Source organism: Globicephala melas, chromosome 6 (genome assembly GCF_963455315.2).
Source record: "Globicephala melas chromosome 6, mGloMel1.2, whole genome shotgun sequence".
In the NCBI taxonomy this organism is placed as follows: Eukaryota; Metazoa; Chordata; class Mammalia; order Artiodactyla; family Delphinidae; genus Globicephala; species Globicephala melas.
The window spans coordinates 108563600-108589327 of NC_083319.1; the positions used below are offsets into that span (position 1 = coordinate 108563600).

General features: G+C 39.6%; 1 pseudogene; it reads left to right on the forward strand.

The window, feature by feature from the left end:
- The window catches only part of LOC132597540 (peptidyl-prolyl cis-trans isomerase FKBP4 pseudogene), a 44372-nt pseudogene extending 30621 nt beyond the window's left edge, over positions 1 to 13751 (forward strand).
- The last annotated feature ends 11977 nt before the right edge of the window (positions 13752 to 25728 follow it).

A 25728-nucleotide genomic window follows, 5' to 3' on the forward strand; every position in this document is an offset into this window, starting at 1 on the left:
CTCAGGCCCCAGTGAATAGTCATCGGAGTGAGGTCTCACGGAGTTCCTCATCTCAGCACCAAGACCCAGCTCTACCCAATAGCCTACAAACTCCAGTGTTGGAAGCCTCAGGCCAAATAACCAGTAAGACAGGAACACAATCCCACTCATTAAAAAAAAAAAAAAAAAAAATGAGATGGCAAAAAAGTATGTCACAGATGAAGGAGCAAGTAAAAACCTACACCACCAAATAAATGAAGAAGAAATAGGCAGTCTACCTGAAAAAGAACTCAGAGTAATGATAGTAAAGATGATCCAGAATCTCGGAAATAGAATGGAGGCACTGATTGAGAAATACAAGAAATGTTCAACAAAGAACTAGAAGAACTAGAGAACAAACAGAGATGAACAACACAATAACTCAAATGAAAAATACACTAGAAGGAATCAATAACAGAATAATTGAAGCAGAAGAACGAATAAGTGAGCTGGAAGACAAAATGGTGGAAATAACTGCCAAGGAGCAGAATAAAGAAAAAAGAATGAAAAGAATTGAGGACAGTCTCAGAGACCTCTGGGACAACATGAAATGCACCAACATTTGAATTATAGGGGTCCCACAAGAAGAAGAGAAAAAGAAAGGGTCTGTGAAAACATTTGAAGAGCTTATAGTGGAAAACTTCCCTAACATGGTTAAGGAAATAGTCACCCAAGTCCAGGAAGCACAGAGAGTCCCATGCAGGATAAACCCTAGGAAAAACACACCAAGACACATATTAATCAAACTAACAAAAATTAAATTCAAAGAAAAAATATTAAAAGCAGCAAGGGAAAAACAAAAAATAACATACAGAGGAATCCCCATAAGGTTATGAGCTGATTTTTCAGCGGAAACTCTGCGGGCCAGAAGGGAGTGGCAGGATATACTTAAAGTGATGAAAGAGAAAAATCTACAACCAAGATTAGTCTACCCAGCAAGGATCTCATTCAGATTCGATGAAGAAGTCAAAAGCTTTTCAGACAAGCAAAAGCTAAGAGAATTCAGCACCACCAAAACAGCTTTAAAACAAATGCTAAAGAAACTTCTCTAAGCAGGGAAACACAAGAGAAGAAAAAGACCCACAAAAACCAACCCAAAACAACTAAGAAAATGGTAATAGGAACATACATATCAATAATAACCTTGAATGTAAATGGATTAAATGCCCCAAACAAAAGACATAGACTGGCTGAATGGATACAAAAACAAGACCCATATATATGCTGTCTACAAGAGACTCACTTCAGATCTAGGGACTCATACAGACTGAAAGTGAAGGGATGGAAAAAGATATTCCATGCAAACGGAAATCAAAACAAAGCTGAAGTAGCAATACTCGTATCAGATAAAATAGACTTTAAAATAAAGACTGTTACAAGAGATAAGGAGGGACACTACATAATGATCAAAGGATCAATCCAAGAAGAAGATATAACAATTATAAATTTTTATGGACCCAACATAGGAGCACCTCAATACATAAGGCAAATGCTAACAACCATGAAAGGAGAAATCAACAGTAATACAATAATAGTAGGGGACTTTAACACCCCACTTACATCAATGGACAGATCATCCAAACAGAAAATAAATAAGGAAACACAAGCTTTAAATGACACAACAGACGAGACCAGATAGATCTAACTGATATTTATAGAACATTCCACCCAGAAGTGGCAGAATACACTTTCTTCTCAAGTGCACATGGAACATTCTCCAGGATAGATCGCATCTTAAGTCAGAAATCAAGTCTTGGAAAATTTAAGAAAATTGAAATCATATCCAGCATCTTTTCTGACCACAATGCTATAAGATTGGAAATAAATTACAGGAAAAAAACTATAAAAAACACGTATACAGGAAGGCTAAACAGTGTGCTATAAATAACCAAGAGATCACTGAAAAAATCAAAGAAGAAATAAAAAAACACATAGAAACAAATGACAATGAAAACATGATGACCCAAAACCTATGGGATGCAGCAAAAGCAGTTTTAAGAGGGAAGTTTACAGCAATTCAATCTCACCTCAAGAAACAAGAAGTATCTCAAATAAACAATCTAACCCTACACTTGAAACAACTAGAGAAAGAAGAACAAAGAAAATCCAAAGTCAGTAGAAGGAAAGAAATCATAAAGATCAGAGCAGAAATAAATGAAGTAGAAACGAAGAAAACAACAGCAAAGATCAATAAAACTAAAAGCTGGTTCTTTGAGAAGATAAACAAAGTTGATAAACCCTTAGCCAGATTCATCAAGAAAAAAAAGGAGAGAACGCAAATCAATAAAATTAGAAATGAAAAAGCAGAAATCACAACTGACACTGCAGAAATACAAAGGATTATAAGAGACTACTACAAACAACTATATGCCAATAAAATGGACAACCACGAAGAAATGGACAAATTCTTGGAAAGGTACAATTTTCCAAGACTGAACCAGGAAGAATTAGAAAATATAAACAGACATATCACAAGTAATGAAATTGAAACCGTAATTAAAAGTCTTCCAACAAAACAAAAGTCCAGGGCCAGATGGCTTCACAGGCAAATTCTATGAAATATTTAGAGAAGAGCTAACACCAATCCTTCTCAAACTCTTCCAAAAAATTGCACAGGGAGAAACACTCCCAAATTCATTCTTTGAAGCCACCATCACCCTGATACCAAAACCAGAAAAAGATATCACAAAAAAAGATAATTATAGACCAGTATCATTGATGACCACAGATGCAAAAATCCTGAACAAAATACTAGCAAACAGAATCCAACAGCACATTGAAAGGATCATACACCATAACCAAGTGGGATTTATCCAGGGATGCAAGGATTCTTCAATGTATGCAAATCAATCAATGTGATATACCACATTAACAAATTAAGTAATAAAAATCATATGATCATCTCAATAGATGCAGAAAAAGCTTTTGACAAAATTTAATACCAATTTATGATAAAAACTCTCCAGAAAATGGGCATAGAGGGAACCTACCTCAAAATAATAAAGGCTATATATGACAAACCCCCGGCAAGCATCATACTCCATGGTGAAAAACTGAAAGCATTTCCACTAAGATCAGGAACAAGACAAGGATGTCCACTCTCACCACTCTTATTCAACATAGTTTTAGAAGTCCTAGCCACAGCAATCAGAGAAGAAAAAGAAATAAAAGGAATGCAAATTGGAAAAGAAGAAGTAAAACTGTAACTGTTTGCTGATGACATGATACTAAAGATGCCACCAGAAAACTACTAGAACTAATCCATGAATTTGGTAAGGTTGCAGGATACAAAATTAATGCACAGAAATCTCTGGCATTCCTATACACTAATGATGAAAAATCAGAAAGAGAAATTAAGGAAACACTCCCACTTACCATCGCAACAAAAAGAATAAAATACCTAGGAATAAACCTGCCTAAGGAGGTGAAAGACTCGTACACAGAAAACTATAAAACACTGATGAAAAAAATCAAAGATGACAAAAACGGCTGGAGAAATGTACTATGTTCTTGGATTGGAAGAATCAATATTTTGAAAATGACTATACCACCCAAAACAATCTATAGATTCAATGCATTCCCTATCAAATTACCAATGGCATTCTTCACAGAATTAGAACAAAAAATTTTACAATTCGTATGGAAACACGAAAGACCCTGAATAGCCAAAGCAATCTTGAGGAAAAAAAAACAGAGTTGGAGGAATCAGGCTTCCCGACTCCAAACTATACCACAAAGCTACAGTAATCATGACAGTATGGTACTGGCACAAAAACAGAAATATAGATCAATGGTACAGTATAGAATGCCCAGCGATAAACCCACGCACATATGGGCACCTAATTTATGAGAGAGGAGGCAAGCCTACACAATGGAGAAAAGACAGCCTCTTCAATAAGTGCTGCTGGGAAAACTGAACAGCTACATGTAAAAGAATGAAATTAGAACACTCCCTAACACCATGCACAAAAATAAACTCTAAATGGATTAAAAACCTAAATGTAAGGCCAGACACTATCAAACTCTTAGAGGAAAACATAGGCAGAACACTCCATGACATAAATCACAGCAAGATCCTTTTTGACCCACCTCCTAGAGAAATGGAAATAAAAACAAAAATAAACAAATGGGACCTAATGAAACTTCAAAGCTTTTGCACAGCAAAGGAAACCATAAACAAGACAGAAGGACAGCCCTCAGAATGGGAGAAAATATTTGCTAATGAAACAACAGACAAAGGATTAATCTCCAAAATATACAATCAACTCATGGGGCTCAATATCAAAAAAACAAAAATTCCAGTTAAAAAATGGGTGGAAGACCTAAATAGACGTTTCACATAGGAAGACATACAGATGGCCAAGAGGCACATGACAAGATGTTCAACATCACTAATTATTAGAGAAACGCAAATCAAAACTACAGTGAGGTATCACCTCACACCAGTCAGAATGGCCATCAGCAAAAAATCTACAAACAATAAATACTGGAGAGGGTGTGGTGAAAAGGGAACCCTCTTGCACTGTTGGTGAGAATGTAAATTGATACAACCACTATGGAAAATAGTAAGGAGGTTCCTTAAAAAACTAAAAATAAAACTACCACATGACTCAGCAATCCCACTACTGGGCGTGTACCCTGAGAAAACCATAATTCAAAAAGAGACATGTACCACAATGTTCATTGCAGCACTATTTACAATAGCCAGGACATGGAAGCAACCTAAGTGTCCACTGACAGATGAATGGATAAAGAAGATGTGGCACATATACACAATGGAATATTACTCAGCCATAAAAAGGAACGAAACTGAGTTATTTGTAGTGAGGTGGATGGACCTAGAGTCTGTCATACAGAGTGAAGTAAGTCAGAAAGAGAAAAACAAATACCATATGCTAACGCATATATATGGAATCTTAAAAAAAAAAAAAGGTACTGATGAACCTAGTGGCAGGGCAGGAATACAGAGGCAGACATAGAGAATGAACTTGAGACATGGGGTTGGCGGTCAAAGGTGGGGCGAAGTGAGAGTAGCATCAACATATATACAGTACAGAATGTAAAAAATAGTTGGCTGGTGGGAAGCAGCAGCATAGCATAGGAAGATCGGCTCAGTGCTTTGCAATGACCTAGAGGGGTGCGACAGGGAGGGTGGGAGGGAGACACAAGAGGGAGGGGATATGAGGACATGCGTATACATACGGCTGATTCACTTTGCTGTGCAACAGAAACTAACACAGTAACGTGAAGCAATTATACTCCAATAAAGATCTATTAAAAAAATTTTTAAATAATAAATAAAATCACAGAATTAAAAAATATCTATGGCATATAATCCAAAGCATATAACTTCAGGGGGAAGTGTCCTCAGAAAACAACAATAATAACTTGTGTTTTGCAGAGCCTTACAACCTAGTGTTTCAACTGTGAAGTAACAAGTTTGGTACAAGTAAGTTCGCCCTGATTCTCACGTTCACTGGAAATGTGAATAAGACACTACACTTACTTAAAGTCTCAAGCTGTGCCTCGATGTTCTCCTATGAGAGCCATCCATCTCTGCTGCTGGACCCTCCCCTCCTCCTTTGGCTCCGGACTCTCATGGGCAGGCACCTGAAGCTGAGATGCCTTATCCCTGCTGCTGCCGCTTCTGCTTCCTACTCATACCATCTCCCCACAAAAGTGGCCATCAACGTCCCATGCTGGGGTGTGACTGGCACCATTTTTACTGAGACCCCAAAAGATGACCCAGTGTCACATTACCCCACTCTAGATTCACCCCACTGAAGGGCAGACCATACCCTATTTTATTCATCCCAAAGCAAGGCTACTTAGCATTCCTAATGTCCCAGAGATTTTTCTATTTCTAGTAGCTGGTGCATACTTGGTGCCAAATAAATGTTGACGGAAATGCATTATGAAGAGCACTGACATTGCAATATGATTATTGTTTCAATGTGGGAGTATAATCCCTGGACTCTGTTGCCAGTAAACACATTGAGTCTGGATCATACTGGTGAAATAAATACAAAAATATCAGACTCCAAAATAGATTTATCTAAAATGATAATTAAATGTGTCAGCTTATAAAAATATTTTTCATCTCTTGAATTGCAATTTCTGAGAAAGTTCTTTGAGAAACTCTGTTGAATACATATAATTATTTAAATTGTGAACTTGGCTTCATGCTAGTAATACTGTAATAGATATTTTTGCTCTGCATTGGGGATCTTTTGGACCAAAAGATATTAAACTGGAAAAACGGGATATTTCACAATGAAAATCAGTGTATGAGCTTAAGAAAGACATGGGGAAAGTCAGTTGCAAACGGATTTAGAGACGATATTCACAGTTAGGGTTTCCTCTCCTTACAAGTTTCCTAATCCAGGTAATCACACTTAATCCAGAGAAAGAACTGGAAGTTTTTACTATTCCAATTTATCTCTCCAAGGTCTTAATAAACATTTTATTCATTTATGGAACAAATATAAACAGAAGTATGTGTTTGACACTGCTGTTCACAGAGAATACAGTGCTGGACAAGCAAAAATGCAAACCACACTTCTGGGCAACGTGCAGTCACGTGAGAAATACAAATAGACAATTACCTGGTGACAAATGCTAAGACTGGGGCCTTATTCTTCCAGAAGGAAGTGCCAACTAAGAATGAAAAATAATAGACTTTAGGCGAAGGAAGAAGATGCTTAAAGTAGATAGTGTAGTGTGTGTACAAAGACCCAGAATTGAGAGTGAAGATTTGAAGAAGTAAAATCTCTTCTCTTTCAGGAGAAGCCCCCATGGCTACAATAGTGAAAAGAGGTGGTACCCAACCTCCCACTACAGAATCCAAAGGGGAGAAGACACTTCACACACTGATGACTGGGACCCAGGCACAAGGGTCCCAATCAGTGGACTGTCTAACCTACTAGTTTTAATTTGGACCAAATGAGACAATGAGTAAGGGATGATTAGGATTCATGGTGCAAAAATTAGACCCAATGGCACCAGCCACAACCAAGCAGTGGCCGTGGTCCCAGCAGCTCTGGTCTGTAATTCCAAAACAGACTCACCTGCAGCTTTGATTCCATCTGTCAGGCTCTCTTCAATTCTCTGAACCCCTTGCATTATTCCAGAAAGTCCCAGTTTTGCCATAACACAGAGATTTGATTTCTCTTATGAGCAAAAAATCCTAATACAGATATGAATGATAGGAAGAGGGGTTCAAGAAATGAAAACGTGGGGAATCTAGGATTTACTATCCAACAGAGGGGAGAATATAGAGAGGCAGTCTCCTTAATATTCCTGAATGGGAATCTGGCAGCCCATGGGAAACAGTGTTGAAACAGCTAAATAAATGCATCTATACCTTTCTTGATAGCTTCAATTCATTCCTGAAAACTTTGCCACTAAATATAAAGCCCTTAAATTTTTTTAATTGTTATGAATTTCAATGGAACAATTATGATTTATTTCATCCCAAACTAAGACACCCAAACAATTTTCACTTGATAGAAAGATGTATCAATTGCACAATGAAAACAAGTTTACATAATGATAAAAACTGAAAGTAGTTTATTTAAAAATTAGTGCAATGAAGATTTAGTATCCTCACCACAAAAGGAAGTGCAGACAAGGACGCGGATGGCAAGTAGTGGAGGAAGGGTTTGAGGCAGCCATTCTTTGGAAGGGACACTCGTCTTTTGCGCCATTTTATTCACTAGTTGTCAATGTCAAACTGCACTGCAAAATTATCTTATACCATAGAAACCACTTTTAGAACACCAAAATTTTGTGCATGAGAGTTCTTTAAAGAACAGAAACAGCACCTGCACAGAACAGACTCATGAGTCACCCCCTTTCCCTTGGCGTATGTTCACAAAGAACAATTCTGAATTCATCTAAATGTTGTTCTATATAATATTCTATACAATATTCTCAGACACTCAACTGTTGTGTCAGTCTATGGATGAATATATCTTTGAAAATATACTGTGGAAATATTCCTTCTTGTAGTATATATCTTTAGCACATTTGGGGGAAAAAATAGTCATTGCACTAAAAAAGAAAGGAGTCATTCACAAAGAGGTAAACTTTTTAAGAGATGGTATAAAAAAAAAGTTATAAACAAACAGTTGTTAGGAGGAAAATCTGTGGTATTCTAGAATGAAGTACGTCCTGGGGTAAGGCTTTGGGGGATCGAATTGCTCAGCCCATAGAATCCATGAAGTGCATGCAGACTACAAAGACCGAGGGTGAGAAGGGTTAATCTATTGTCACTAGACAGTTTATTGAAGAGAAGAGGATTCTGAAACAGGACTTGGATCCTGTTGTTCCAGAGAAGCTGAGACTTGAAGATGAGAGAACAGGGCATGGAGTTTTGGGGGCCCCCAGCAAGAGGCAGACCCACAAAGCTTCATGGATATACACAGAGATGCATGACAGGGTATTCACCAATGTCAGTGTTAGCTCAGGGTAAAGAGCTTTTGTATTATTTTTCCTTTCTACTTACATGTATCTGTAGTGATAACTTTTTTTTACAATAAACTATATCACTCCTATAATGAAAAAAAATCATAACCCTTTTCAATTCTGAAATAGAATGTAAACAGAAAAATATCCATTCACCCAAGAGTTTAAAAGCCTAAATTCTTGGCTCACCTCAAAGACATTCAGAAACCCAGGGACTTTCTAAAACCATTCAAAATGATTCTTTAGCTCAGGCAGCTGCAGGGCTGTAGTGGCCAAAGATTTATCCTGTGGGCTGTCAGATCATAATATCAGTTGAATTCCCTCAGCCAAGTCTCATAAAGATTGTCATGGCTGGGCTTCCCTGGTGGCACAGTGGTTAAGAATCTGCCTGCCAATGCAGGGGACATGGGTTCGAGTCCTGGTCCAGGAAGATCCCACATGCAGCAGAGCAACTAAGCCCGTCTGCCACAACTACTGAGCCTGTGCTCTAGGGCCTGCAAGCCACAACTACTGAAGCCCGTGTGCCCTAGAGACCGTGATCCTCAGCAAGAGAAGCCACCACAATGAGAAGCCCGCGCACCACAATGCAGAGTAGCCCCCGTTCACTGGAACTGGAGAAAGCCCGTGCGCAGCAATGAAGACCCAACACAGCCATAAATAAATAAATAAACAAACTGAAAAAAAAAAAAAAAAGATCGTCATGGCTGACACTTAGAAAATCCTATGTTCAGGGCACTATGCTAAGTGCTATATTTGTATCATCATATTTAACATTCAGTAGAATCCTTTTAAGTATTATTGTCTTCTCTGTTTCACAGATTAGGAAACAAAGGCACAGAGAATTTAAGTAAATTGCCATAGGTCAAATAGCTGGTAATGGTGGAGCTACGGTTAAAGCAATCAGACTGATTCCATAGTCCATATTCCTAACCATACATAATACAACATATGGGTCAGGATTAACTGAGCACTAGAGAACTGAAATGGAATTATACAGAATTCGGAGTCCTGTGTGCTCCCTGAAACTCCAACCACCCAATGAGCCTCCTTTTGTCCATGGAATCGAAATTTAGACCTTTGTGTTATAAAGATGTTCTTCTCACGGGACTTCTCTGGTGGTCCAGTGGTTAGGACTCCCTGCTCCCAATACAGGCAGCCCAGGTTTGATCCCTGGGCAGAAAACTAGATCCTGCATGCCACAACTAAAGATCCCACACGAGGCAAAGAGGACCCCACGTGCCGCAACTAAGACCCAGCACAGCCAAATAAATAAATAAATTTTAAAAAAAGATGTTCTCTTGCTTCAAAATGTTGCTGCACCCTGATCTGAAGCAGTCCTCATGGTGAAAAAGCCGGGCCTCATGATGAATCACTCCTTGCCCCACTGGATTCTATAACTAGAGTCAGCTGAAACAAACTCCTCTTGACTTTCAGGATACCATGATGCCATTTTGGTTCTCTCTTATTTCCTCAACCTTTACATATTAGAGTGTCCCACAGCCCTCTTTAACCCTCTTCCCTTTCCTATCCACGTTCTCTCCCTAAGTGGTCCTAACCAGTTCCCTGCCTAAAAATACCACCTACATGCTGAACCACAAACCCACACACCCAAACCCACACCTAACTTCCTGACACTTCCTTTACGAGGTCCAGCAGGCATCTCAAACCACACTTGTGCAGATCTGAGTTCCTGATAATCCCTCCCCAAATAGCTCCTCATACAGTCTCCCCATTTCAGTAAAGGAATTCATCATTTTTTCGCTTACTCGGCCAAAATTCCTGAGGTCCTCTTGGACACCTCTCTTTCTGTTACACCCCCCATGTGAAGCCTGTGAGCTTTTTCAATATATGTCTAGAATCTGAGACTCTGAACTACCACGGCACTGGCCCAGGCCACCATCATCTCTTTACTGAATTATTGCAATAACCTGCTGATGGTCTCCCTAGTCCTGCACTTGGTCAACTTTACCGCCCCCTCCCCAGCTCCAAAACACACTCTAGTCTCATAAGAGCAGCCAGGACAATCCTGATAGATGTACATCATATCATGTCACTCCTTTGCTCAAAACCTTCCCTATAAAGGTTTGAGACTTTCCGTCTCAAGCAGAACATAAGCCAAAGTCCTTACTAGGACTTATAAGGCCCTACATGATCTGGTCCCCGTTACCTTTCAGACTTCGTGTCCTAATTCTTTCCTCTAATTCATTCTGTTCATGGCACATTGGCCTATTTAACATTCCCCTAATTTACAGGCACACTCCCACCCCAGGGCCTTTGCACTTGACATTCCCTCTACCATATATACCTCAGATACACATGTGGCTAACTATCTCATGTCTTTCTTTTTTGACTCAAAACTCACATTCTCTCAATGTGAGCTTTCCTGGGGGCCACCCTGCTTAAAATGTCACATTTATCCCTCACATTTCCTTCCATGCATTATTTCTCTCCTTAGCTCTTAGAGCCATCAAATATAACATGATACACATTTTATTTGTTTGTCTTGTCTACTGTATGTCTCCTCCACTATAACAAAAGTTTCATGAGGACAGGATTTGTACTCACTCTGTTTCTTATCGTATTTCCACTTCTGAGAATGTACCTGGCATGGGGTTGACACATCATAGATAGGTGTTGACTTCATAAAGAGATGCTCTACAATGTCGATTATAGAACCAAACCTCACAGTGTGATAAATGTTTATTGAGGACATCTCAACCTTTGAAAGTCAGGCAAAATTGTGTCAAGCCGTGTATCCCGTGTTCTGTGAGAATCTAGTGCCCTCAACAAGATTTCCGAGAACTCCCCAGTGTTAATACCTTCACGGTTACTCTGGATTTGCCTACCTGCCTCCCTGGACTGTTGATGTCATTGGCATTTGATCCCCTATAACTATTCTCTGTCCCCTGCTCTGTGACAAACCGAGACACAGAAAGCAACAGCTTTCGCTTCAACACCCCTACAAACTCTGACCCATTGTAATATGTTTAACTTATAATTTGCAATGACAGAAGTGTATTTACGTGGCTTCAAAAAAGTTATCATTTAGTATTAAACATCCTCAATCTTTATAATCCTTTGACCTGCCTTCAACACTGTCTCACTGTCCATTTTCCTCCATGGCCGTCTGTCATGCTACTGGGCCATTTCTCTGTTCCTTTCTCCTCAATTCTCTCACTCTTTTCACCATTCTTTTCCTAACATCTGTTCTTTATTTCTTGAGAGAATATTGCCTCTCCCTCTTTGTATTTTCTTATGATCCATGTCATTAAGTTTTCACATTATACTAAAAAATAGCTTCTCAAGTTTTATCATTTTATGCAAAAGACAATTCCTCTTCATCACAGGAAATTCAATGACAGCTTTTAAAAGTCTTTGCATCCAAGAGTCCTGGGCAGTTGGGGCAATGGCAGCTGCCTATGCAAAATCTCTTCAAACAACCTCCAAACGACAAGAAGAATAAATAACACCACACAAAACACACCTTTGGCATAACTAGAAGACAGACAATCTTATACACTGCAGGTTACCTGTAAGTAGGAAAAGAAGCACCAAATTCCAGGAGAGTCAACTTCACAGAGAGCAAAGGGGTTCTGAAAAAAATGCACAAGAAAGATAAGATTGAGGTAAAACCACTCCCGGGGAGACGGGCTGGGGACGCGGCGGCGGGGGCGAGGGCTGGCCCGGGATTCCCAGGGTCCCAGGACCGGGGCGGGGCCAGGCGGAGAGCGGGAGGAACGAACGAGAAACCACCTTTCGCAGAAAGGAACGCCAAAGCCCGAACCAGCCGCCGTCTCTAGAAAGTTCTCCCCAACCCGCGTCCCTCGCCGCAGGCCGGCTCCTCCTAGCCTCTTCCCCCCGCCCCCTCCGCGGCGGTGGGACCAATCACTGCCCGGGCCGCCTAAGACCCGCCTCCTGCGCCCGCTGCCCGGGAAACGGCGCGAAGACCGCCTCGGGGACGAAGGCTTCCGAGAGTGGGGCTCAGTCGGCGCCGCTGTCCCTTGAGGGGGTGGACATCAGCCCCAAGCAGGATGAGGACGTGCTTCAGGTCCTCAAGCGAGAGGGTACAGACACAGGGATGCCCATGATCGGGGACCGAGTCTCTGTCCACTACACGGGCTGGCTGTTCGATGGCAGCAAGTTCGACTCCAGCCTGGACCGCAAGGACAGATTATCCTTCGACCTGGGGAAAGGGGAAGTCATCAAGGCTTGGGATATTGCTGTAGCGACCATGAAGGAGGCGGAAGTGTGCCACATCCCCTGCAAGCCAGAATACGCCTACGGTTCGGCGGGCAGCCCTCCCGAGATCCCTCCCAAGGCCACGCTTGTGTTCCAGGTGGAGTGGCGCCATCGGGGAGATTGCACTGGGAGGTACTCCAGAGACCAGATCTTTTACCGCCGGGAGGTCGGCGAGGCCGTGTGTGGACCTGCCTTGTGGGGTGGAGAAAGTCATTCAGCGCAAGGAAACAGGAGAACATCCCATTGTGTATCTCAAGCCCAGCTATGCTTTTGGCAGTGTTGGGAAGGAAAAGTTCCAGATCCCCCCAAATGCTGAGCTGAAGTATGAAGTATAACTCAAGAGTTTTGGGAAGGCCAAGGAGTCCCAGGAGATGAGTTCAGAGAAGCTGGAGCAGAGCACCACAGTGAAGGAGCGGGGCACCGTGGACTTCCAGGAAGGCAAGTACAAACAAGCTCTGCTGCGGTACGAAATCGTGTCCTGGCTGGAATTTGAGTCGGCTTTCTCTAATGAGGACGCACAGAAGACACAGGCCCTTCGGCTGGCCTCGCACCTCAACCTGGCCATGTGTCATCTGAAGCTGCAAGCCTTCTCTGCTGCCACTGAAAATTGTAACAAGGCCCTGGAACCGGACAGCAACCATGAGAAGGACCTCTTCCACCAGGGAGAGGCCCACCTGGAGGTGAACGACTTTGACTTGGCATGGGCTGACTTCCAGAAGGTCCTGCAGCTCTACCCCAACCACAGAGCTGCCAAGGCCCAGCAGCGGATCCGCAAGGAGCTCGAATGGGAGAAGAAGCTCTATGACAACATATTTGAGAGGCTAGCTGGGGAGGAGAGCAAGGCCAAGGCCATGGTCGCTGCAGGAGACCAGCCTGTTGACACGGAGGTGAAGGACGGGCAGAAGAACCATGTGGCAGGGGGCCAGCCTCAGGTGGAGGCAGAAGTGTGGCCTTTCCCAGCCCGGCTCCCGGCTGCCTGCCCCGCTTCTCCCTACCCTACTCCACCCTGTTGGTTCTGTAAAAACTGAAGAATTTTGAGTGAATTAGACCTTTATTTTTCTAAAAACCAAAAAAGGTGCCCCCAAAGAAAGAACGTGTATCCTTAAGTGTGAAAATATTGAAGAAAGAAACCTGATGTTGATGGTAACAGATTCAGTGTATACATTGAATTCAGTAAGAGTCCATGAATCCATATATATATTAATTAATTAATTAAAACTAAACAAATGGGAGGTGGGGGAGGAAGTCTTACTCCTTTAGAATATCAACTGGTAAATGTGGGAGGAACGATAGAAAAATCACCATTTTGCAACCATTATAATAAAAATTGATTTAAGCAGAAGCTATCGATGAATGCTTAGAGTAGGTGAAAGTTTGGGGAATAAAGGATATTTACATTGCCTTAAAACATTTATTTTCAAATTATGTATTAATTAGCCGAGGAGGAAATAGTGACTTGACGGTGGAGAAACCTGGCAGAACCATCACAGCCATATGATTGCAGCCAACACCACCAATAATGGAACAAATGACATCGAGTGCCTCTTGATATGATGCCCTGAAAAGGATATAATGTCACATCTGTTTGCTTATACAACGTGTATAACCTGAATCTCATCAGAGGAAACCTCAGGGGAACTCAAATTGATGGCCGTTCTACAAATAATAGGTGCTCTTTGAAACTGCCAGCATTACGAGAGAAAAAGGAAGACTGATGGGTGTTATTCCAGATAAAAGGACACTTAAGACACATGACAACTAAATGTAATTCATAACTCTGGGTATCTTAGGCTAGGAAAAAGCAGTTAGCTGTTATACGACATTACGGGGATAGTGGATAAAATTCAAATACGGGCTCTGGGCAAACAAGCACTCTTATGTATCCTGGCAATAGGACAGCTGTGATTAAAAAAGAAAATAGACTTTTAATATCCTAGAGGAATCTACAATGTAGGAAATCCAGAAATAGATAAGAGTAATTAACTTTGAAAAATTAAAAGGATGGACTGGGGCAGAGGAATAAAAACCCCAAATACTGTATATTTGATTTTGAAGTTTAGATCTTTTTTCTATTTCAATGAAAAAATCTCATAACGAGATTCAAAGATTGAGAAATCAAATCCTTGTTATAGTCTTTGTTTTGAAAGTCTTTAAAGTTGGTTTTCGTATTGAACTGTCAGGAAGTTAACTAGCTACCCATCACCTTCAGACACAGTAGCTCTGTTTACACGACCACTGCCAACACATGAGTCACAGGATCAGACCATAACATGCCCACAGCTTGTCTTATTTAACTCATCGCTTCACGGAACACATGGGGAAAAATACACTCTGTACAGGCCAACCATTTTAGCACAAACGCAAAACTGCACAAAACAGAAAAAGTTGCATTTCTTAAGTAGTCTGACTAGCAAATTCCATGGTTCTATGCAAGTCTGGACCATGTTTTTGAAAGAAATGCTTGGGCTTCCCTGGTGGCGCAGTGGTTGAGAGTCTGCCTGCCGATGCAGGGGACACGGGTTCGTGCCCCAGTCCGGGAAATTCCCACGTGCCGTGGAGTGGCTGGGCCTGTGAGCCATGGCCGCTGAGCCTGCGCGTCCGGAGCCTGTGCTCCGCAGCGGGAGAGGCCACAACAGTGAGAGGCCCGCGTACCGCAAAAAAAAAAAAAAAAAAATTCTTGAAAGAAATGCTTTTGCAGAAATTTTGTTTCTCCTTTATGCGGAGCCTGAAAAAGCTGGCAAACTGCCAAACCAGAAGTTCTGAAGACTCGAAATGCAACCTGCGTCATTTGTATTGATTGTAATCCATAGCGTGTGTGCATGTGGTCATGACGGTGATCCATAGATAACACTGTGAATCATAACTAAAACTGGAAAAGTAGGTTTTGATAAAATATGATTTAATCAAATGCAAAAATCACATTTTAGCAGCCTGGTATTGTCCTCTACTTAATGTGTTTCCTTTCTCCCCCTCCACTCCTTCCCCTCTTCCTCTCTCTCCTTTTTATTCTATCAAAGCTCACACTGGGGACTTCCCTGGTGGCGCAGTGGCTAAGAACCCGCCTTCCAGTGCAGGGGACACGGGATCGATCCCTGGTCCGGGAAGATCCCACATGCCACAGAGCAACTAAGCCTGCATGCCACAACTACGGAACCCAAGCGCCTAGAGCCCATGCTCCGCAACAAGAGAAGCCACCGCAGTGAGAAGCCCACGCACCGCAATGAAGAGTAGCCCCCGCTCGCCACAGCTAGAGAAAGCCTGCGTGCAGCAACGAAGACCCAACGCAGCCATAAATAAATAAATAAATTTATTTAAAAAAAAAACTCGCATTGGTTTCAGTTTTCAGCCAGAGTTTGAAGGTTAAATGTTACATACCTTGAGAAAAGCTTTTGCCATGTTACCAGTTATTTCAAGGCAATTTTAGATAAGAATCCAAAATTAAGTATGACCTATGGGTATTGTGACATTTACCTGGAAAAAAATGCAAACATAGAAGTGTTTTGACAGGGCTCCCCACTTTATGAAAATCTAGACCCTTCTAATTTGTCAAGGAGGTGGAGGACTATTAAAAGTGTTTGTCTAGGGGGCTTCCCTGGTGGCGCAGTGGTTGAGAGTCTGCCTGCCGATGCAGGGGACAAGGGTTCGTGCCCCCGTCCGGGAGGATCCCACATGCCGCGGAGCGGCTGGGCCCGTGAGCCATGGCCGCTGAGTCTGTGCGACTGGAGCCTGTGCTCCGCAATGGGAGAGGCCACAACGGTGAGAGGCCCGCGTACCAGAAAAAAAAAAAAAAAAAGTGTCTAAATTACGGAAAGGACCAATTTAGTGGTCTTGCTAAAAAAGAAATGAAAATGTTATAATAAAGTCAAAACCTTTAATCACTTTTTAAAAAATTAACTTCTCTCCTAAAATTAAAGCTGTTTTCCTTTCTTTTCTTCTCCAAAGATTGGGTTTAGTTGAGGTTCTGGAAAGAACTTTGTGGTTTACTTTAGGTTAAATAAGCTGAAAATTCACTAGATATCGGCATAAAATCTTTTAACGAGACATTTTGCATAGGAACATATTTTTAATTTCCATAAATCGGATCTACTAAAGTCTAAAAGGCAGCTCAGAGTTTTTCTTGGCAGATTCGTACAGAGAAAAAGGAAAGCAATGAGTTTGTTTTCTTGCGCCTGTATAAATGCACCACCCCTGCACAGCACATCGTAAAGCCTGTTACATCTGAGCAACACAATTAGTAATTGTAATGACATTTATGTCTGATGAATGAAAATATGTTCATGCTACTGCAAAATAATTTAAGCGAACTCATGTGCATACAGCTTATTGTATATGTGAAGCAAGTCAAACATAAGAAACATGATCTTCTTGTTCTGGAAGAATAAACAGAAAATAAATAAACATAGAACAAAATAAAAAATAATTAAATACTTTCTCATTAGAAATGAATATATAACAATAAATATAAAAGAAAACACTATGCAAGAAAAATACTTCTTTACTCAACCACATCCTCTAGGCAATATTGTGAGAAATGTCCCCACTAAACCCAAGAAAGAGACTGAAGTAAATGAAGTATTACTGCCCATTTCCTGTGTGTTGATTCAGTAAAGGTGTATTAAATTCCACATAAAGTTTAAAGTGGCACCGTCCCTGCATTCCTGGAGCTCTCATGGTACAGGAGAGAGACATGCACACTCATAACACACTTGCGTAAGTAAGTACCACAGCTGAGGTGTGGTCTGGGTCCAATGCGATCACCGAAGTGGAAATCTCATCTTGCCTGGAGATACCACAGAATATTTCATGAAGGAGGTACATTTTAGCTGAGTAACAAATGACTACAAGGAACTCCCTGGACAGTTGCAAGGAGAACACTTGCAAAGGTGTGGAAGAGAAAAAGAGCATACAATATTTTGGAAAGCTAAATGTTTCAGCAGAGCTGGAGTATGAAAGGGAGAAGTTAACAATTTACCCATTATATTAAGGGTATTTAGGGGCCACTGAAATACTTTCATTGATTTTTTTGCTATCAAATTAGTTCACATTCATTAATAAATGTTTTTAAACAGGGAAAACATAAAGAAGAAAATTAAATCTACTTTACATCCTATTGGTAAATAATTATGTGACTTGACACACATTTTGTGCCACAGCCCTGCTTCTAAATATCTTGTCCACTTATTTTCCACAGCAATGAATTCTCTCAGTTTTGGTTCCTTCAGGTTGATTCAATTTTCCCTAGACTTTGCAGAGATTTCTTTGATTTTGTGGTATGTAGTTGCCGTTTTCTTCTCTTGGCACTAATAAACATAGTTTTCTTTTTCCGTTATTGTTTTCTCCTCTTGTTTTCCTTCTAACAGATTGATCAATTGTTGAGAAGGGTTTTTAGAAGTTTGCTCGTAGAAGCAGTTGTGCTGGAAATCCAGAGCAAATTTTCTAGTTTTCGTTCAGAGTAAGTACATGTAAGTGGCACTGCTGGGCTAACAAGTACTGTTTAAAGGTGTCTGGTTCACAGGGCAAATTGTTTCTGGAGAAATAACAATTTTTATTCCCATTAGTAATGGATGAATGCTACTTTCTGGCATTCTTACTAACACTGAGTGTCATCTTTAATCTTTGCAAACAGCTGAGGGATTTAAAAGAGCCATGCAATAAAATCAGGATTGCCCTTTATTCCTATCGCTTTTCCTGCAGTGTGTGGGACAGATAGGAGATCGGGAGTGTGGTGCCTTTGTAGTCAGCAAGACAATTTCTTATCTAAAATTGTCAAGATTAGTGAAATAATCTAGATGAGAAATTAACCAAGGAAGTGACAAGAAGAAGAAGAAATAAGGAAACAGATACGAGAGATAATAAGAAAGTACAAATACTGTAACCAAGAACATGTTGCTAAGGGAGAGATGAAAAATCATTCTGAAAATGACCGTTATCTATAAGACATGCTACACACATGGGCGCATATAAATCTCACAACAAATTTAGGAAATAAGTGTTATTATTCTGATCGTTCGGATTTGTAAAATAGGTTAAAGTACACATTTAGAAAGTTGCTTTGTAAGGATCCCACTCGTGACTAATCCACACGCCCCCCACAGCACACTGTACTACACTAGCTTCTGAAATGCTGCCTATTTTGCTAACGTGAACATCTTGGTATTGAAAGAAATTTCTAGCTCCGTCTCCACTTCCCTGGAAGTGCCTTCCTTTCCTTAGATTTCAGGCCAGTTTGTCACCCTGCTGTCTCAGTTTTATGATGCACTCAAAAACCACGTATCACTTGTACAGTTTTGTCTTTCTTGTTGTTAGGGTAGGAGTGATGCTCTTTCCAGATTTCTACATCCTGAGCAGAAGCTAACGTCTCTCCATTCATTTTCAGCCTCTGTGACCCTTCAACGCTCTTAACATGTCTACTTCCACCACCCTATCACTTACCTCTCCTTATATACTTTCCACCTCTTTATCTATGCGGGATGCCTTCTGGGAGAGTTTCTTGGACTAATTTTCCTTGTTACGAATTCATTTCTTATTAATTCAGTCCACTCCCCTATCCCAATTCCTGCTCTTTTCCAAAGATTCCACAATTTTCTTCTTTTTATTTATTTTTGTTGTTTTTCCATTGGACAATTTTCTTCTTTAATTGTAATCTCACCCGTGGAGTATGACAGATGTGAGAAGGAATGATAAAGACCTGCTTGGAGTCCCACTGGCCTGCCTTGAGTTCCCTAGCCCAGCGGGCTCTGGCTTTCCTGCCTTATAAGCAGTTAGACAGGCAACCATTCACCTCCAGAGCGATGGTAGGACATAAAAGACCTGGACTCTCAATCTTATCCTATTATCCATGGTGCCAGGTCCTCTGCTGTCCTAGGCTTCGATTTCACTCACACACAAGGCATCTATGCCTTCCCAGATGAATACTCTTTGATTTTATATTACATTTTCACCCTTTCACTTTTGTGGCATCTTGAGAGTTGGGTTCAGGAAAGGAGATAATTGCCCTTGTTTATTCACCATCTAATGTGAAATACTTTCATTATTTTTTTCATGGGAAGGCATTTTATTTTAAATAGAGCAGTGTGTACATGTCAGTCCCAAGCTCCCAATCTATCCCTCCTCCCCACTTATTCCCCGCTGGTAACCATAAGTTTCTTCTCTAAGTCTATGAATCTGTTTCTGTTTTGTAAATAAGTTCAACTGCATCATTTTTTTTAGATTCCCCATATAAGCGATATCATACATTTGTCTTTCTCTGTCTGACTTACTTCACTTAATATGATAATCTCCAGGTCCATCCATGTTGCTGAAAATGGCATTATTTCATTCTTTTTAATGGCTGAGTAATATTACATTATATATATATATATACATATATATATGTACACACATATATGTATACATATATCACATCTTCTTTATCTATTCATCTGTCAATGGACACTTAGGTTGCTTCCATGTCCTGACTATTGTAAATAGTGCTGCAATGAATATTGGGGTGCATGTGTCTTTTTGAATTACGGTTTTCTCTGGATATATGCCCCGTAGTGGGATTGCTGGATCATCTGGTAGCTCTATTTTTAGTTTTTTAAGGAACCTCCATACTGTTCTCCATAGTGGCTGCACCAATTTACATTCCCACCAACAGTGTAGGAGGGTTCCCTTTTCTCCACAACCTCTCCAGCATTTATTGTTTGCAGATTTTTTGCTGATGGCCTTTCTGACTGGTGTGATATCTCATTGCAGTTTTGATTTGCATTTCTCTAATAATTAGCGATGTTGAGCATCTTTTCATGTGCCTCTTGGCCACCTGTATGTCTTCTCTGGAAAAATATCTCTTTAGGTTTTCTGCCCATTTTTTGATTGGGTTGTTTGTTTTTTTGATATTGAGCTGCATGAGCTGTTTGTAAATTTTGGAGACTAATCCCTTGTTTGTCACATCGTTTGCAAACATTTTCTCCCATTCTGTGGGTTGTCCTTTTGTTTTGTTTATGGTTTCCTTTGCTGTGCAAAAGCTTTTGAGTTTAATTAGGTTGAATACTAATTAAATACTAAGTTTAATTACAATTGAGGTAATTGAGGTTAATACTTTTAAATAACAATGAACAAGGCACTTTTGTCGAACACCAAAAAAATCTTTCAGAATATAGCTTTTTACATTTCAAAAATATACATAGTGGCTCAGTTTAGCACCCAAATGTCAGAGGAAAATGTAGCTTTAAAATCCAGTCCCAGCAGTAATTAAGTGATTTTGATAAAGCAACATAAAACTTCTGGCAGCCTACCCAGGAAGACAATTTCTATCACATCAGTATGTAGCAAAAGACCAGAGCAGCAAGCAAAATACCTAGTCATGTTCATCTTTGCCTTGGCTTTAAGGCTAATAATGAAAGGCTTTATGAACAACAACAAAAAATTGGTAGTGATTTGGAATTTCGATGTTGATTAAATTTGGTAATCGAATGAGTGAATACCAGTATATTGTTAGGAACCAATCTGACACTTTATTCTACATTAAAATTTTACCTTATTATTTCTTCTTTCCAAGGTTTTCAAATATAACTAGCAAGTCAGACATTTGACTTACTTTTTGTTAAAACAAAAAAAACTCATTTCATATACGAGAATATGTAAAATCAAGCCAGTAAAAGTCAATGCTCCCTTTACTGACAATTTATTTGGAGTCAAGTCAGCTCTATCAGAAGTAGCAGCAGGAAAACATGTTCCAATGCATCCAAGACTCAAAATGGCAGCTGGGTTTACCCTCTATCCTTTGGGAAATATTAATTTCCTACAATATGTAAAAACTCATTGCAGATAATTATATTCCCAGAGAAACTAAAATATTGTATTCCAAGACTTTCCAAGGTAAATTGCGATGTATACTTTTAGGGAAAATAAAATGTTTTTGAGTTTAGGTTTAAGTGGAAAGGATGAAATTGAGATCTTTCCCCATAACGTTTTACAAGTACCACATCTGTCCAGCTCACCAAAGACAGGGAAGCCCAAGTCATTCATCCGATGTTCAGTCAACCAGGCAGACTCCAAAATCAGAAAACCTGATTAGAAAAAAATTCAAGTTGTTTTACAAGTTGTTTAGTTACAAGTGCAGTAAAATTTAAATCTTGACTATTTATACTAACAAATAAGTGACCAGATAACAAATTATAGAAAAATCATAGTTACATAAACATGGATTAGATCCTTTCAAAGGGAAACCCTAGATTCCTGACCAGACCTCAACTGTGGTGTGATGTGAGAACCCCCAATTCTTTACTAAAACACTGTGAACTCAAGAACTGGAGGACAGCCTTATTAAGCTAAACTAACCTGTTTTTTGACAAATGATCACCTCTAATCCTGATGCTTCATTTGTGGGACTGAATTTTTTAACCACCATATTTTACATATACCAGTATCCATACACTTCTAAAAGCAGAGTCTCTGATGTACTGTAAATTAGGAGCTGAGTTCACATCTTCAGGCACTTTCAGTGAATTATGAGACTAGAAGTGAACTTCAAAGTTCATCTAGTTCTGTGCCCTTGGTCATGTCTCAGTGAGGACTGCTAAGATAAAAGGAGGTCTATTTCTTAGCTTTTTACTCAAATAAGTCTGATTCAAACATAATACACCTTCATTTCAGAAACTTTTAAAGTAACTTCACAAATATTTTAAGTGAAAGCTTAAATAATGAACAAAAATTAGCCAAGTGAAAGTAAAATATACTGTAATTTTATTTCTACATTTAATTATTGGACAGTACTAGCCTTTTACAAAATGTAAAATAATATTCTTATATTTTAAAAATTAATTTAAGAAAAATAAGAATATACAGTTTTTTAACATTTAAAATATCTATATTTTATTGTTAAAATAATCACAATTAAAAATGTGATGTGTATATGTCTAAATTAGACCATAACAAAAATTATACACTTTAGAATTAAAAACTGGGGTATAAATAAAAATAAAACTTAAAATTTAAAAGCTGGGGTAGGGTTTCCCTGGTGGCTCAGTGGTTGAGAGTCCGCCTGCCGATGCAGGGGACACGGGTTCGTGCCCCGGTCCCGGAGGGACCGTTCATGCCCCAGAGGATCCCACATGCCGCGGAGCGGCTGCGCCCATGGGCCATGGCCACTGAGCCTGCGCGTCCGGAGCCTGTGCTCCGCAGCGGGAGAGGCCGCAGCAGTGAGAGGCCCGCGTACTGCTAAAAAAAAAAAAAAAAAAAAAAAAAAAAAAAGCTGGGGTATAGGTGTAAAAGTATAGCTTTAAATAAAAATTGTACCAAAATGTACATACTATGTTGTATCCTGTTTCCTTCACTTAGATGATATTATGAACATTTTCTGTGTTAAAAAATATTTACCTACAATATCATTCAGTGGCTGTAAGTAGACCATTTAATGTATACACCATAATTTACTTAACCAAATCCTTTATTATTGGTTATTTAGATATTTTTCATGTTTACTTACTGTAAAGATTTCTTCTGTTGTACATTCTATATTTAAGTAGCTGCCTATAACCTTAATAATTTATTTAGAATGATTTTGAAATAAAGGAATTACTAGGGCAAAGTGTATTTTTTAAGCATTTGATATCATTTTTGCCTAAGAACAAGTAATAGAAATTAATCCAACTTCATTTATCAAATTCTATGATCATCTACCACAAAAAAAATTTCTGAAGAGTATGGACATAGGAGAGCCCCAGTTTGACAGAGCAAATAATAGGAAATAGCATTCTAGCTTTTATTTGGAGAGTTTTGACTTAATGTCACTCCTACCAAGTAGAAAAAAAGCCACTTCAATACACACGATGTTTTCTTCCTCTAAATTTGTTTCCTTCCTCTAAATTTGTTTCCTTCCTTATAAAGAAATTACCACTTGATGAGGGCAAGACAACCAAGAAGAATGAGACCCATTTGATCTGATTGTTTTTAAGCCTCTTAAATACCAAGTCTATGAGTTATCTGACGAAGGATTGAAAGGATATGAAAATTGAAGGTATTTTCTTTGGAAGTGCATTTGACCTTCAGAATCAATGCTTTCTTAGCTATTTTCCTGTCACTCTTTATCTTTACACACTCACTTTCTCCTATTGCTCCCCATCCGTTTCCACTGAAATCAGAGAAGTCTGATTGAGAAGTAGTTACGTCTTTAGTCTCATATACACAATTATAAATTAAATCATTTGCACTTGCTATTTGCTTCAGCGTATTTTCATAGGCAGGGAAAAAGAGGAACCTACAGAAAGAAAGTTTTGAAAAACTAAACTGATTCACTGGACTAGAGGGCTGGCAAATTTTTTTCTAAAGAGCCAAATAGAAAATATTTTTATCTTTGAAGTCCATAAAGTCTTTGTTACAACTACTAAAGTGTGCCCCAGCCATAGTCAAGACAGACACAAATGGGTGAAGCTGTGTTCTAATAAAACTTTATTAACAAAAACAGGTGGTGGGCTGATTTGTTTACCCTATCTGCACTAAACTCTCTTTCCATTTCAAACTTTCCAAAAACTTAGTCACAACAGTTTCCATTATTGGACTAGCAACCGTTTTCATTTTCTTTTCTGGAATGATTCTCGCAAATTTATCTATAGGAAGAGAAAAGAAAATGTGGATGAAATGAGAGTGACATTCGTCTCTCTTTTCTTTTCCAATGATCCTCATAAGAGCTCTCTGTGATTCTTATGCACCTTGTATCAGAGCTGATTTGTGTTTGCTCACATGGAAAGTCTTCACCAACTGCATATCCTGGTGGAATTTGTCACCTCTTGAGATCATCAGTAGTGGCCCCTGACTTTCCAGTGTGAATCTCCACATAGTTCCAAAATCTCTGAATTGATTCAACCTGGAGAGTCATTGAGGTTTCTGGTCCCATTGGGAGGCAGGGTCTGTCCAAGTACAGCATAAGCCTGGCCCTTTCTAGGCTCAACAGTGATACCCTATGTTATTCTGATGCAACACTTTGTGTGTGGTAGAAATTATATCTCATGTTTTTCTAGACCTGCCAGAAATGGGTCAAAGCTAATTTTGCTCTCATTAGTGTAACATATCTAACTAGTTGATACCACAGACTTCTTTACTTGACCCAGAACAAGAAATTTGCTTTGCCGCCTCTAGCTGTTTAACATAATCCTCAATACTTTTCCTCAGAAAGTTGAAGACTTTCACCAGGAAATGCGTAACAAATGGATGGCTATGCTCCAAAATGTCCAATTTCAAACATCTTGTCAACAATGAAATCCAAACAAAGTTTCTATTAAGGACATTATGAGCCAAAATAAATTTCATGCCTAACTTAAATGTTCTACAATGTTTGACAGATAATGGAAACTGCTTGAAAATAGAATACTGTTGTCATACTTAGCATGATTTCCCGATGTTTGATTTTACCCACATGTTAGAAAATCACATATATTTCAGAATATAAAGATTTGAACATTTTTCTTCAATTACACTGGTGTCTTCCACCACTCACTTTCTACTGATTGTTTTGTGTAAGTATGAAGCATGTTTGAGCATCTCCTCCAATAAAAGTTAAAAAAATTGCTAACGGCACACTCCCTTCCAGCTATCCCCCTATCTCTCTTCCTGTTCAACTAAGCGTCTTTTAACAGTTATGTATTTTAATCCCCATTCCCTGGTATCCCACTGCAATCCAGCTTTCTTCCCTACTGAAACCACTACTGTCAAGGTGAGTGGCAAATTTCTTTTGACAGATCTGCGGGGGACTTTTCACCACTTGTTGACCATTCCTTTCTTGAAACCCTTTCTTCCATTGATTTCCATAATCCTAACCTCTTTTCCTTTCAGATATTTTTTAAAGGTCCTCTTCTCACGCTTGCCCTTTAAATATGAATTATTTCCTCACGGTTTAGTCCTACCGAGGCCATCTTCTCTGCTTGCTCTGCACAGGCACTCCTGGTGATTTTTATCAACTCCATGGTTATAAGTCTCAAATCTTTGTGCCCGATTTCTCTGTGAAGCCTCCTACCTGTGTGCATACCT